This window comes from Hordeum vulgare, chromosome 4H (assembly GCF_904849725.1).
Source record: "Hordeum vulgare subsp. vulgare chromosome 4H, MorexV3_pseudomolecules_assembly, whole genome shotgun sequence".
Classification (NCBI taxonomy): domain Eukaryota; kingdom Viridiplantae; phylum Streptophyta; class Magnoliopsida; order Poales; family Poaceae; genus Hordeum; species Hordeum vulgare.
In genome coordinates, this window is record NC_058521.1 from 466,659,657 (window position 1) to 466,675,425 (window position 15,769).

Sequence of the window (15,769 nt, forward strand, 5' to 3'; positions counted from 1 at the left end):
CATGCTGATGGATCTTTTGGACTCACTTGATTTTGAATTGCTTGAGACATGCAAACCATGCCACATGGGCAAGATGATCGAATGCCTCGTTTACCAGTGAGATGGAACGAGCAAGTGACTTGTTGGAAATAATACATTTTGATGTATGCAGTCCAATGAGTGCTGAAGCACGTAGTGGATATTGTTATGTTCTTACTTCGTATATGTTTTGAGTAGATACGGGTATATTTACTTGATGAATCACAAGTCTGAAATGTTGAAAAGTTCAAGCAATTTTGGAGTGAAGTTGAAGATCATGGTGATAAGAGGACGAAATGTCTATGATGTGATCATAGAGGTGAATATCCGAGTCACGAGTTTGTTATACATTCAATACATTGTGGAAATTGTTTCACAACTCATGCCACCTCGAACATCATAGTGCGATGGTGTGTCCGTACGTTGTAGCCGTGCCTATTGGATATGGTGCATACTATGATGTCTCTTATCGATTTGCCACTATCATTTTGGGGTTATGCATTAGAGACAACCACATTCACTTTAAATAGGGCACCATATAATTCTGTTGAGATGTCGCCGTATGAACTATGGTTTGACAAAAAATCTAAGTTGTCATTTTATTAAAGTTTGGGGCTATGATGCTTATGTCAAAAGGCTTCAGCCTGATAACCTCGAACCCAAAGCGGATAAATGCATATTCATAAGATATCCAAAGGAAACAGTTGGGTATACCTCATATCTCATATCCAAAGGCAAAGTCTTTGTTGCTAAGAATGGGTCATTTCTTGAGAAAGAGTTCCTCTTGAAAGAATTGAGTGGGAGGATGGTGTATCTTGATGAGGTTATTGAATCTTCACTTCAGCCAGAGAGTAGGAGGGCGCATGAAGATGTTCCTGTGGTGCCTACACCAGTTGAAGAGGAAGCTAATGATGGTGTTCATGCGTCTTTGGATCAAGTTAATACAAAACCTCATAGGTCGACAAGGACACATACTGCTCCAGAGTGGTACGATAATCATGTCTTGGAGGTCATGTTATTGGACAACAATGAACCTACGAGCTATGGAGAAGTGATGGTGGTCCCGGATTCCCGCAAATGTATGGAGGCCATGAAATCTGAGAAAGGATCCATGTATGAAAACAAAGTGTGGACTTTGGAAGAACTACTTGATGGTCATAAGGCTATTAAGTATAAGCTTTAAAAGGAAGACAAACGATGATGGTAAATGTCACCATTTAGAAAGCTTGAATTGTCGCAAAAGGGTTTCCGACAAGTTCAATGAGTTAACTATGACAAGATTTACTCACCCATAGCGATGGTAAAAGTTTGTTTGAATTATGTTAGCAGTTGCTACATTTTTCAATTATGAAATCTAGCAGATGGATGTCAAAACATTGTTTCCTTAACGGTTTCCTTGAGGAAAGGTTGTATGTGATACAACGAGAAGGTTTTTTTCGATCCTAAGGATGCTAAAAGGCAGGCAAGCTCCAAGAATCTATTTATGGATTGGTGCAAGCATCTTGGAGTTGGAATAATGACTTTGATGAGTGATCAAAGCTTTTGGTTTATAGAGAGTTTATGAAGAAACTTGTATTTACAAGAAAGTGAGTGCGAGCACTATAGAATTTCTCATAAGTATATGTGGTTGACAAATTGTTGATCGGAAATAATGTAGAATTTTTGGAAAGCATAAAGGGTTGTTTGAAAGGAGTTTTTCAAAGGAAAAACCTGGATAAAGCTATTTAAATTATTGGACATCAAGATCTATAGAGATAGATGAGGATGCTTGATAAAACTTTCAATAAAGGCATACCTTGACAAGATTTTGAAGGAGTTCAAAATGGATCAGTCAAAGAAGGAGTTCTTGACTGTATTGTAAGGTGTGAGTTTGAGTAAGACTCAAAGCTCGACCATGGCAGAAGAAAGAGAAAGGACGAAGGTCGTCCCTTATGCCTTAGCCATAGGTTCTATAGTATGTAATGTTGTGTACCGCACCTAGTGTGTGCCTTGCCATGAGTTTGTCAAGGGGTACAAGAGTGATGGAGGAGTGGATCACTGGACAGCGGTCAAAGTTATCCGTAGTAACTAGAGGACTAAGGAAATGTTTCTAGATTATGGAGGTGATAAAAGTGTTTGTCGTAAAGGGTTACGCTGATGCAAGCTATCACACCAATCCGGATGACTGTGAGTAGCAAACGGGATTCGTATAGTGGAGCAGTCATTTGGAATTGTTCCAAGTGAAGCATGGTAGAAACATCTATAGTATGACATAGAGATTTGTAAAGCACACGGATCTGAATGTTGCAGACGCGTTGACTAAAACCTCTCTCGCAAGCAAAACATGATCAAACCCGAGAAGTTATTGGGTGTTAATCACATGGTGATGTGAACTAGAATATTGACTCTAGTGCAAGTGGGAGACTGTTGGACATATGCCCTAGAGGAAATAATAAATTAGTTATTATCATATTTCCTTGTTCATGATAATCATTTATTATCCATGCTAGAATTGTCTTGACCGGAAACTCAGATACATGTGTGGATATATAGACAAACATTGTGTCCCTAGTGAGCTTCGAGTAGACTAGCACGTTGATCAAAGATGGTCAAGGTTTCCTGACCATAGACATGGGTTGTCATTTGATAATGGGATCAAATCATTAGGAGAATGATATGATGGACAAAACCCAACCATAAGAATATCATTTAATCCTGTCAGTTTATTGCTACTTCCTTATCCATGTCAAGTATCCATTCCTACGACCATGAGATCATACAACTCGCTGACACAGAAGGAATGCCACAACTTAAGTGGGTGACTATAAAGGTACTCTACAGGTATCTCCGAGGCTGTCTGTTGAGTTGGCATGGATCGAGACTGGGATTTGTCACTCCGTATGACGGAGAGGTATCTCTGGGCCCAGTCGGTAATATTACATCACAAGAAGCTTGCAAGCAATGTGACTAAGGAGTTAGTCACATGATCTTGTATTACGGAACTAGGTATGGTGATACCGACGATCGAATCTCGGGCAAGTAACATACGATGGACAAAGGAAACAACATACGGGATTGATTGAATCCTTGACATCATGGTTCGACACATAAAGATCTTCATCGAATATGTAGGAGTCAATATAGGCATCCAGGTCCCGCTATTGGTTATTAACCGGAGAGTGTCTCGGTCATGTCTGCATAGTTCTCGAACCCGAAGGGTCTGCACACTTAACGTTCCGCGACGATTTGGTATTGTTGAGTTATGTATGTTGGTAACCTAAGGATGTTCAGAGTCCCGGGTAAGATCCCGGATGTCACAACGAGCCCCAGAATGGTCCGAAGGTAAAGACTTATATATGAGAAGTTGGTATTCGGGTTCAGGAAAAGTTTCGGGACTTACCGGTTTTGTGAAGGGAGTGTTGAAAGTGTTCCGAGGATCCACCTGCCCCGTAGGGACCCATGGTCTGTGAGAGGGGGCGCACCAGCCCCTGGTGGGCTGGCCGCCCCTCCCACATAGGCCCATGCAGCTGGATGTGGAGGGCTAAGCCCAAAAAGGGACGGCCACCCCTTGCCTTAGGTTGCAAGGCACCCCAAGGGCCGCCGCCATTCCTAGGGAGGGAAACCCTAGTGCCTTCGGCCCCCTCCTCTCCTCCTATATATATGTGAGGGTAGGGAGGGCTGCAACACCACAAGCCATGGCGCATCGTCTCCCTCTCCCTCTAGATTAGTTTCTCCTCTAGTTCATCGCGACAACGCTTGGCTAAGCCCTGCCGGGACAATTCCACCACCACCGCTGCCACGCCATCCTATTGTCGGGGAACTCATCTACCTCTCCGCTCTCACTTGATGGATCAAGGTGGAGGAGATGTCATCGAGATGTACATGTGCTGAACGCGGAGGTGTTGTCTGTTTGGCACTAGATTGTGATTGGATTGTGGGACGGATCGTGATTGGATCGCGAAGATGTTTGACTACATCAACCGCGTTTCTTAATGCTTCCCGCTTAGAGATCTACAAGGGTATGTGGATCCACTCTCCTTTTCGTAGCTTGTTGATCTCCATAGATGGATCTTGGGTGTTCGTAGGATTTTTTTTGTTTCCCAACATCGACGCCCCTCCCGCCATGCTGCAGGAACCCTGAAACCACGGCCGTGGAGGATCCCAATGGAAATGAGAGTTGCCCGGAACCGAAGGAAGTCGAAAGCGCGCCAAGAGAGGCAGATCAATTAAGATTCTAGCGGCCGCTGCCGGAAGATGTCGAAACCCTCGACTAGTCGCCTAGGGGAAAAACCCTTGTCTTTGGCGGTCGCCGGACGGGGTGACCTTGACGACCGAACGACCTCGATGTGTGTGAGTGGGAGTGGGAGGAAACATTGGGATGGTGGGCCTTAAACGCATGGGCAACGACCCAATGCGCAGAGCCAAACTGATGTTACTTTCTTCTTGCAATCAAAGCCTCCCCTTTGCCTCGAAAACAAAAATCAAAGCCTCCCCTTTCCCTCAAAAACAGAAATCAAAACAACCCCTACAAAAGCCAAAATCATTGATCATGACATGCTCATTGCAAAGGTTGCCCTATCGTCTTTGATGGTGACAAGTGACACCATATCTTCTTTGATGGTGACAAGTTACGCGTCCCATGCATGTTACTTGTCATAACTAAAGAGTTTTGATGATTTTTTTCTCATTCGGCATGTGAAGGTGAGAGGTCGATTGTTTTTATTTTTCTATTAGATTACTATATACTAAAATGATTTATATCTTGAACTATGTGTCCACATCATTAACCGTTTTGATGATAAAGATTTTCATCCCGCTTTATAGATAAGAAAACTTGCGAGCCATAAAAGATACAACAGACCAAACAAAAAAAAGGAAAGAAATGAAAGGAAACGACAAAAGATACAAGATGCTTAATCTATACTTATTAATAAAGAAAATAGGTATTCTTAGGCCGACAGATTATTTTATGGAAAACCCCTTGATGTTTCTAATACTAAACCCATAATACATATTAGATGGGAATGGCGTTTTGGCTCCCGAAAGCCATGGAGGCCTTTATTTTTGAAAAATTCAAATTCAAATTTTTATGGTTCAAAAAATTCTGAAAAAAATATGCGTGTATGTAAGGATGTAACCGACATGTGTGTAAAATTTCAGGTCAAAATAATTTAAAACGTGATCTGTATAAAAAATACAAATTCATGGTCTGAAATGATAACATGTGTTAAACAGCCTCGGATTTGTCTTTTTTGCACAGCCCTCATTTAAACTTATTTTGTTCTGAAAATTTACACACTTCTGTATTATACCTTCATTTATCTATGTATTTTTTTTAGAATTTTTTGAAACATTATAATACAAATTTTCACTGAATTTGAAGTTTGAATTTAAAGGCCTCCAGTGAGCTCGGGAGCCAAAAGCAATATTCGATATTAGATGTTTTTTAAAATACTCGTAACTTTTAAACCGCAACTTCAAATTTAACATGTTATATATAAAATTTGATCAGAAAAATATGTAGAATTTGAATATAATGTTATTTTACTTGTTAACCATTTAAAAAATACTATCTAGAATGCAATCTTAATTAATAATAATTATCTGTCTTCCTTTCATACTGGCACTAATCCGGATTCTAAATGAAAATCTTAGCAAAATCACGATTGGAGACAAAATTGAAGACACTTGTCCGTTTCTTTGTATGTATTAAACATACATGCAAGCCGCATTTAAATAGAAGACCTGTGAAATCTTGAATTGCGCTTTTGTTGGTTAAGATCATCTTTGTTTGGGTTGTAACTACAAATACTCACATTATAGACCATTTAAAAATAAATTAAAAACGTATAGTATTCTTTTCTCCCGTTGCAACGCACGGGCCCTTTTGCGAGTAACAGATAACTCAGCGAACTGGAGGCCAAGCCATCGAAGAAAATAAGTCAGATGAGTTGTTTGCTGTCGAAGGAAGACCTCACTCCATTAACTCCCATGAGGCCAACCATTGTTGCGCCCTTGTCCGTATCCACTTGAAGAGAGCCCCTTGCCCTCTCGCCCTGGATCGATGGGCGCTGTCGTCGGCAGGTAGAATTGCTCACCCCAGAACAAGTATGAATAGGACCAACATGGTGTCGGGAAGCAAACCGTAAGCACAACAACCTCACTCGCAAAGAAAACCACTCACATTGGCACTGCCTCCGGCCAAGACCAAGATGCACACCGCAAGTTGTCGAACGGGACCAACACTGAAGATACACCGGCAGTTGTACACCCAAACATAAGCATCGGCTATAAGAAGGATTTGAGTGTGGAGCACGTATGTTTGCCCGTGAAAACACAAGAAAAAACAATGCAACACGAAAAAAATCAAGAAGCCAAATAATCAAATAATTTTGTAGGAAAAAACAATGAAACACAAAAATCTAAGACCCCGCTTGGAATGGGTGTATTCAGATATGCATGTATCTATACCTCTTTACCTAATAATAAAGAGGCTATCGCTTCCGTCGGAAAACCCACCGAGGTGATTTTACAAAAAAGCCCTTACTGTTTATGACATTAAACTCGTAGTATATATTAAATATTTTTTAAATACTCATATCTTTTAAACCGTAACTCTAAATTTAACATATTATACATGGAATTTGATTAGAAAAATATGTAGAATTTAAATATGATATTATTTTATCTGTTAAACGTTTAATAAAAATACTATCTAGGGTGCAATCTTAATAAATAAGTCATTATTCGTCTTTCTTTCATACCGGTACTCATCCGGGTTGGGGATGAACACGTCAACAAAATCAGGATTAGAGATGAAACTGAAGGTCACTTGACTGATTCTTTGTACGTATTAAATCTACATCCAAGCCGTGTTAAAATAGAAGACCTGTGAAATTTTAAACTGCGTTTTTGTAGGATAAGACCATCTTTATTTGTATCGTAACTATAAATTCTTAAATTATAGACTTTTTTATAAATTAAGAGCGTGTGCCGTGTGGTATTTCTTTCTCCCGTTGCAACGCATGGGTCCTTTTGCTAGTAATAATAAAGCGGTTATTGCTTCCGTCGGAAAATCCACCACGGCATTTTTATAAAAAAGCTCCTGTAATTTTTGTTATTCAATCCGCGCTCCATCATTTATCTGCAACGCAAAAAGAAAAAACAATTCGCTGCAAAAATTATACCTGTACGCATCGCCTCCCCCCGTCGACCCTGGGCCACCCTGCATGTGCCCAGGCCGCCGCCACACCACTCGCCGACGCGGCCGACCTCAACCGCCACCGCTGCCGATCTCAACCCACCCGCCTCCGCGGCTGTACCTCTCCCCGCTCACTGCCCCCGTTGCGGCGCTCGAGCGCATCGCGTCGACCCTAGCTTGTGCCCAGGCCGCTGCCACACCACTCGCCGCTGCGGCCGACCTCAACCACCACTCCTGTCGATCTCAACCCACCCACCTCCGCGGTCGTACCTCTGCCCACTTGTTGCCCCTGTTTCGGCGCTCGAGCACAGCTTCTGGATCAAATCAACGCGGCAGCTACAACGACTTGGGATGATGTGTCTGCTCGATGCAGAACGGCGGCGGCACGCGGATAAGGTGCAACGGAGCGAAGTACTTGCAGGTGGAGGCGGGCCTCCATGGCTCACACGGGAAACTCCGAGGTTATGGCGCGGCAACGGCGACTCCTTATGGCCAGATAGAGGCGCCTAACCCTTGCTCCCCTCATTGTATCCCCTCATCCGACAGGAACTCATCATCTGGTGAGATCCGCTCCCCATGCCTCTAACCGTGTGCCAAGCACCGGCAAATTTTTTTGTTTTGTGGGAATTTGTTTGCTGATGAATGAATGTATTGAATGAAAGATTGCATTGTTGTAGAGAGAGAATGGAACACCACCTTCAGTTTGTCATCTGATCCCACATATTCTCTACCCCATGAGTGAAATAAGATAACAATCCATTGATCAATTCACGTAGCCTTTTTGTTTTGCTTTGCTTGTCCCGCTCAATTTCTCATCATGGTGGAATTAACAATGGACGGGTTGATTTCTCAATAAAATAGGATAGGACTGACTACATTAGTTAGTTAGCTTATTATTTTAATAAATCAAAATGATTATAAAAAGATTAAAAGCATGTGATATTTTTTCTCCCGTTGCAACGCACGGGCCTTCTGCTAGTTTTATTTATACACGTAACTTACCGAGCTAGTAGAAAATCCCGGTGAAACTATGTATGGAGATGTGTATTGTTTACAGACGTATTCATTAAAGCTGAAAAACTGAAAGACTCACCGACGCTCATTCCTTCTCGTCCCGGCCAGTGCTTGTTCCGTCACTCACAAGTCACAATGCTCACCATGTGCGGGTTGGCTCGCGCTGCCCCTTGCAAGCTGTCTAGTGTTGGGCGTGCCCTTCACAAGCACCCTCGTAACATCTACAAGTGGAGCTTACAAATTCGGTCCTCAAACATTTGTTGATGTCCGGATGTGTTCGTAGACATTGTCCGGGCACACCTTAAATAATTGATTCTATAACCAGACATTTCATATTAGGATCCTTAAATCCATACAAAAGCATGCAAGATGTCAAACCTACATATTACGTAGAACCTATCTACTCTTGGTCGAAGATGTCGACAATCTCCGTACCCTCCGACGGATAAATGACCACTTGCTGCATCTCCGCCCCCTCCAGCTGCTCCTTTGCGGCCTCCTCCGCCTCGATCTCCGCCTGTTGCTCCGTCATCTCCTTCAATTGTGCGATGGTAACTATATCGACCGGATTTTCGGAAAATATTTTTTCCAGAAAACATGTCCTTGTGTTCATCAGCCCCAGGATTACTGTTGACTGGTGGACACTCACTTGATACATAAATCCCAAGCAGGAATACAAAATTTGGGGTTACATGACCAAGAAGATCCATAGGGTTGAACAAAAGTCTGAGGCGGACGGCGAAAGCTACTCGAGGAATCTCGAGTGCCCATGGGACTCCATTCCCACAGGAACAATTGACCTGGATAATTCCTATCTCAGAAGGCTGCTATCCTCGACTCGGAGGTTCCGGGGTTGGCAACATTGTGCTCCTCTCCGAATGCAATCTCGCCAAGACAATAGTCAGGGACAAGCCAGTGAGTACTTTGAATGTACTTGTAAACATCATGAAAACAGATAAGTTAAAAGCAGGTGAGATGCCTGCATAATTCTCCTAATAATTCTGCCATGTCATAAGAATTAATTCACCGATGAATTTGGACATATAGGTTATTTTCATCAATGATGTACGTGTTGGGGAACGTCGCATGGGAAACAAAAAATTTCCTACGCGCACGAAGACCTATCATGGTGATGTCCATCTACGAGAGGGGATGAGTGATCTACGTACCCTTGTAGATCGTACAGCAGAAGCGTTAGAGAACGCGGTTGATGTAGTGGAACGTCCTCACGTCCCTCGATCCGCCCCGCGAACAATCCCGCGATCAGTCCCATGATCTAGTACCAAACGGACGGCACCTCCGCGTTCAGCACACGTACAACTCGACGATGATCTCGGCCTTCTTGATCCAGCAAGAGAGACGGAGAGGTAGAAGAGTTCTCCGGCAGCGTGACGGCGCTCCGGAGGTTGGTGATGATCTTGTCTCAGCAGGGCTCCGCCCGAGCTCCGCAGAAACGCGATCTAGAGGAAAAACTATGGAGGTATGTGGTCGGGCAGCCGTGAGAAAGTCGTCTCAAATCAGCCCTAATTGCTCCATATATATAGGAGGAGGGAGGGGGACCTTGCCTTGGGGTCCAAGGGACCCTCAAGGGGTCGGCCGAGCCAAGGGGGGGAGGACTCCCCCCCAAACCGAGTTGGACTTGGTTTCGTGGGAGGAGTCCCCCTCCCTTCCCACTACCTCCCTCTTTTTTTTTCTTTTCCTTTGATTCTTTATTCTTGGCGCATAGGCCCCCTTGGGGCTGTCCCACCAGCCCACTAAGGGCTGGTGTGTCTCCCCAAAGCCTATGGGCTTCCCCGGGGTGGGTTGCCCCCCCCCCCGGTGAACTCCCGGAACCCATTCGTCATTCCCGGTACATTCCCGGTAACTCCGAAAACCTTCCGGTAATCAAATGAGGTCATCCTATATATCAATATTCGTTTCCGGACCATTCCGGAAACCCTCGTGACGTCCATGATCTCATCCGGGACTCCGAACAACATTCGGTAACCAACCATATAACTCAAATACGCATAAAACAACGTCGAACCTTAAGTGTGCAGACCCTGCGGGTTCGAGAACTATGTAGACATGACCCGAGAGACTCCTCGGTCAATATCCAATAGCGGGACCTGGATGCCCATATTGGATCCTACATATTCTACGAAGATCTTATCGTTTGAACCTCAGTGCCAAGGATTCGTATAATCCCGTATGTTATTCCCTTTGTCCTTCGGTATGTTACTTGCCCGAGATTCGATCGTCAGTATCCGCATACCTATTTCAATCTTGTTTACCGGCAAGTCTCTTTACTCGTTCCGTAATACAAAATCCCGCAACTTACACTAAGTTACATTGCTTGCAAGGCTTGTGTGTGATGTTGTATTACCGAGTGGGCCCCGAGATACATCTCCGTCACACGGAGTGACAAATCCCAGTCTTGATCCATACTAACTCAACTAACACCTTCGGAGATACCTGTAGAGCATCTTTATAGTCACCCAGTTACGTTGCGACGTTTGATACACAGAAAGCATTCATCCGGTGTCAGTGAGTTATATGATCTCATGGTCATAGGAACAAATACTTGACACGCAGAAAACGGTAGCAACAAAATGACACGATCAACATGCTACGTCTATTAGTTTGGGTCTAGTCCATCACGTGATTCTCCCAATGACGTGATCCAGTTATCAAGCAACAACACCTTGTTCATAATCAGAAGACACTGACTATCATTGATCAACTGGCTAGCCAACTAGAGGCATGCTAGGGACGGTGTTTTGTCTATGTATCCACACATGTAAATGAGTCTTCATTCAATACAATTATAGCATGGATAATAAACTATTATCTTGATACAGGAATTATAATAATAACTATACATTTATTATTGCCTCTAGGGCATAATTCCAACAGTCTCCCACTTGCACTAGAGTCAATAATCTAGCCCTCACATCACCATGTGAATTACATTGTAATAAATCTAACACCCATACAGTTCTGGTGTCGATCATGTTTTGGCCGTGGAAGAGGTTTAGTCAGCGGGTCTGCTATATTCAGATCCGTGTGCACTTTGCATATATTTACGTCCTCCTCCTCGACGTAGTCGCGGATGAGGTTGAAGCGTCGTTTGATGTGTCTGGTCTTCTTGTGAAACCTTGGTTCCTTTGCTAAGGCAATGGCACCAGTGTTGTCACAGAACAAGGTTATTGGATCCAGTGCACTTGGCACCACTCCAAGATCCGTCATGAACTGATTCATCGAGACACCCTCCTTAGCCGCCTCCGAGGCAGCCATGTACTCTGCTTCACATGTAGAATCTGCTACGACGCTTTGCTTGGAACTGCACCAGCTTACTGCACCCCCATTAAGAATAAATACGTATCCGGTTTGCGACTTAGAGTCGTCCGGATCTGTGTCAAAGCTTGCATCGACGTAACCTTTTACGGCGAGCTCTTCGTCACCTCCATACACGAGAAACATCTCCTTAGTCCTTTTCAGGTACTTTAGGATATTCTTGACCGCTGTCCAGTGATCCACTCCTGGATTACTCTGGAACCTACTTGCCATACTTATGGCCAGGCTAACATCCGGTCTAGTGCACAGCATCGCATACATGATAGAACCTATGGCTGAAGCATAGGGGACGGAGCGCATATGCTCTCTATCTTCATCAGTTGCTGGGCACTGAGTCTTACTCAATCTCGTACCTTGTAAAACTGGCAAGAACCCTTTCTTGGACTGTTCCATTTTGAACCTTTTCAAAACTTTATCAAGGTATGTGCTTTGTGAAAGTCCTATCAGGCGTTTTGATCTATCCCTATAGATCTTAATGCCTAGAATGTAAGCAGCTTCTCCTAGGTCCTTCATAGAGAAACTTTTATTCAAGTAACCTTTTATGCTCTCCAAAAGCTCTACGTTGTTTCCAATCAGTAATATGTCATCCACATATAATATTAGAAACGCCACAGAGCTCCCACTCACTTTCTTGTAAATACAAGATTCTCCAACCACTTGTATAAACCCAAATGCTTTGATCACCTCATCAAAGCGTTTGTTCCAACTCCGAGATGCTTGCACCAGTCCATAAATGGATCGCTGGAGCATGCACACTTTGTCAGCATTTTTCGGATCGACAAAACCTTCGGGTTGCATCATATACAACTCTTCCTTAAGGAAACCGTTAAGGAACGCCGTTTTGACATCCATCTGCCAGATTTCATAATCGAAAAATGCAGCTATTGCTAACATGATTCTGACGGACTTAAGCATTGCCACGGGAGAGAAAGTCTCATCGTAGTCAATTCCTGGAACTTGTGAAAAACCCTTTGCCACAAGTCGAGCTTTATAAACGGTCACATTACCGTCAGCGTCCGTCTTCTTCTTAAAGATCCATTTGTTCTGAATAGCCTTGGGGCCCTCAGGTAGTATCTCCAAAGTCCACACTTTGTTCTCATACATGGATCCTATCTCAGATTTCATGGCTTCTAGCCATTTGTTGGAATCTGGGCCCACCATTGCTTCTTCATAATTCGCAGGTTCATTGTTGTCTAACAACATGATTGATAAGACGGGATTACCGTACCACTCTGGAGCAGCACGTGATCTCGTCGACCTGCGTGGTTCAACAGAAACTTGAACTGGAGTTTCATGATCATCATCATTAACTTCCTCCTCAACCGGCGTCGCAATGACAGAGGTTTCCCCTTGCCCTGCGCCACCATCCAGAGGGATGAGAGGTTCGACAACCTCGTCAAGTTCTATCTTCCTCCCACTCAATTCTCTCGAGAGAAACTCCTTCTCGAGAAAAGTTCCGTTCTTAGCAACAAACACTTTGCCCTCGGATTTGAGATAGAAGGTGTACCCAACTGTCTCTTTTGGGTAGCCTATGAAGACGCATTTTTCCGCTTTGGGTTCCAGCTTTTCAGGCTGAAGCTTTTTGACATAAGCATCACATCCCCAAACTTTAAGAAACGACAACTTTGGCCTTTTGCCATACCACAGTTCGTATGGTGTCGTCTCAACGGATTTTGATGGTGCCCTATTTAAAGTGAATGCAGTTGTTTCTAATGCATAACCCCAAAAAGATAACGGCAAATCAGTAAGAGACATCATAGATCGCACCATCTCTAACAAAGTACGATTACGACGTTCGGACACACCATTACGCTGTGGTGTTCCAGGCGGTGTTAACTACGAAACAATTCCACATTGTCTTAAGTGAGCACCAAACTCGAAACTCAGATATTCACCCCCACGATCAGACCGTAGGAACTTGATCTTCTTGTTACGATGATTTTCCACTTCACTCTGAAATTGCTTGAACTTTTCAAATGTTTCAGACTTGTGCTTCATCAAGTAGACATAACCATATCTACTTAAATCGTCAGTGAAGGTGAGGAAATAACGATATCCGTCGCGTGCCTCTACGCTCATTGGACCACACACATCGGTATGTATGATTTCCAACAAGTCACTTGCACGCTCCATTGTTCCGGAGAACGGAGTCTTAGTCATCTTGCCCATGAGGCATGGTTCGCACGTGTCAAGTGAATCAAAGTCAAGTGACTCCAAAAGTCCATTAGCATGGAGTTTCTTCATGCGCTTTACACCAATATGACCCAAGCGGCAGTGCCACAAAAATATGGCGCTATCATTGTTTACTCTAACTCTTTTGGTCTCAATGTTATGTATATGCGTATCGCTATCAAGATTCAATATGAACAATCTTCTCACATTCGGTGCATGACCATAAAAGATGTTACTCATAGAAATAGAACAACCATTATTCTCAGACTTAAAAGAGTAACCGTCTCGCAATAAACAAGATCCAGATATAATGTTCATGCTCAACGCAGGCACTAAATAACAATGATTTAAGTTCATCACTAATCCCGATGGTAGCTGAAGTGACACTGTGCCGACGGCGATTGCATCAACCTTGGAACCATTTCCTACGCGCATCGTCACTTCGTCTTTCGCCAGCCTTCGTCTATTCCACAGTTCCTGTTTCGAGTTGCAAATGTGAGCAACAGAACCGGTATCGAATACCCAGGCACTACTACGAGAGCCGGTTAAGTACACATCAATAACATGTATATCAAATATACCTGATTTTTCTTTGCCCGCCTTCTTATCTGCCAGATACTTGGGGTAATTGCGCTTCCAGTGACCCATACCCTTGCAATAGAAGCACTCTGTTTCAGGCTTAGGTCCAGCCTTAGGTTTCTTCGGCGGATTGGCAACAGGCTTGCCGCTCTTCTTCGAATTGCCCTTCTTGCCTTTGCCGTTTCTCTTGAAACTAGTGGTCTTGCTCACCATCAACACTTGATGCTCTTTACGGAGTTCAGACTCTGCGACTTTCAGCATCGCAAACAACTCGCCGGGAGACTTGTTCATCCCTTGCATGTTGTAGTTCAACACAAAGCCTTTATAGCTTGGCGGCAGTGATTGAAGGATTCTGTCAGTGATAGCTTCTTGCGGGAGTTCAATCCCCAGTTCAGCTAGACGGTTTGAGTACCCAGACATTTTGAGCACATGTTCACTGACAGACGAGTTTTCCTCCATCTTGCAAGCATAGAATTTATCGGAGGTCTCATACCTCTCGATCCGGGCGTTCTTCTGAAAGATAAACTTCAACTCCTGGAACATCTCAAATGCTCCATGACGCTCAAAGCGACGTTGAAGTCCCGGTTCTAAGCCATACAAGACTGCACATTGAACTATTGAGTAGTCCTCCTTACGCGCTAACCAAGCGTTCTTAACATCTTGATCAGCCGTAGCGGGTGGTTCATCTCCTAGCGCAGCATTAAGGACATAATCCTTCTTCCCAGCTTGTAAGATTAGCTTAAGATTACGAGCCCAGTCTACAAAGTTGCTTCCATCATCTTTCAACTTAGCTTTCTCTAGGAACGTATTAAAATTCAGGATGACACTTGCGTGAGCCATGATCTACAACACAAATATATTCAAAGTGGACTTAGACTATGTTCAAGATAATTAGAGTTCAACTTAATCAAATTATATGCTAAACTCCCACTCAAAAAGTACATCTCTCTAGTCATTTGAGTGGTTCATGATCCACCTACACTATCCCAAGTCCGATCATCACGTGAGTTGAGTATAGTTTCAGTGGTAAGCATCCTATGCTAATCATATCAACTATATGATTCATGATCGACCTTTCGGTCTCATGTGTTCCGAGGCCATGTCTGCACATGCTAGGCTCGTCAAGCTTAACCCGAGTGTTCCGCGTGCGCAACTGTTTTGCACCCGTTGTATGTGAACGTTGAGTCTATCACACCCGATCATCACGTGGTGTCTCGAAACGACGAACTGTAGCAACGGTGCACAGTCGGGGAGAACACAATTTCGTCTTGAAATTTTAGTGAGAGATCACCTCATAATGCTACCGTCGTTCTAAGCAAAATAAGGTGCATAAAAGGATTAACATCACATGCAATTCATAAGTGACATGATATGGCCATCATCACGTGCTTCTTGATCTCCATCACCAAAGCACCGGCACGATCTTCTTGTCACCGGCGCCACACCATGATCATCCATCAACGTGTTGCC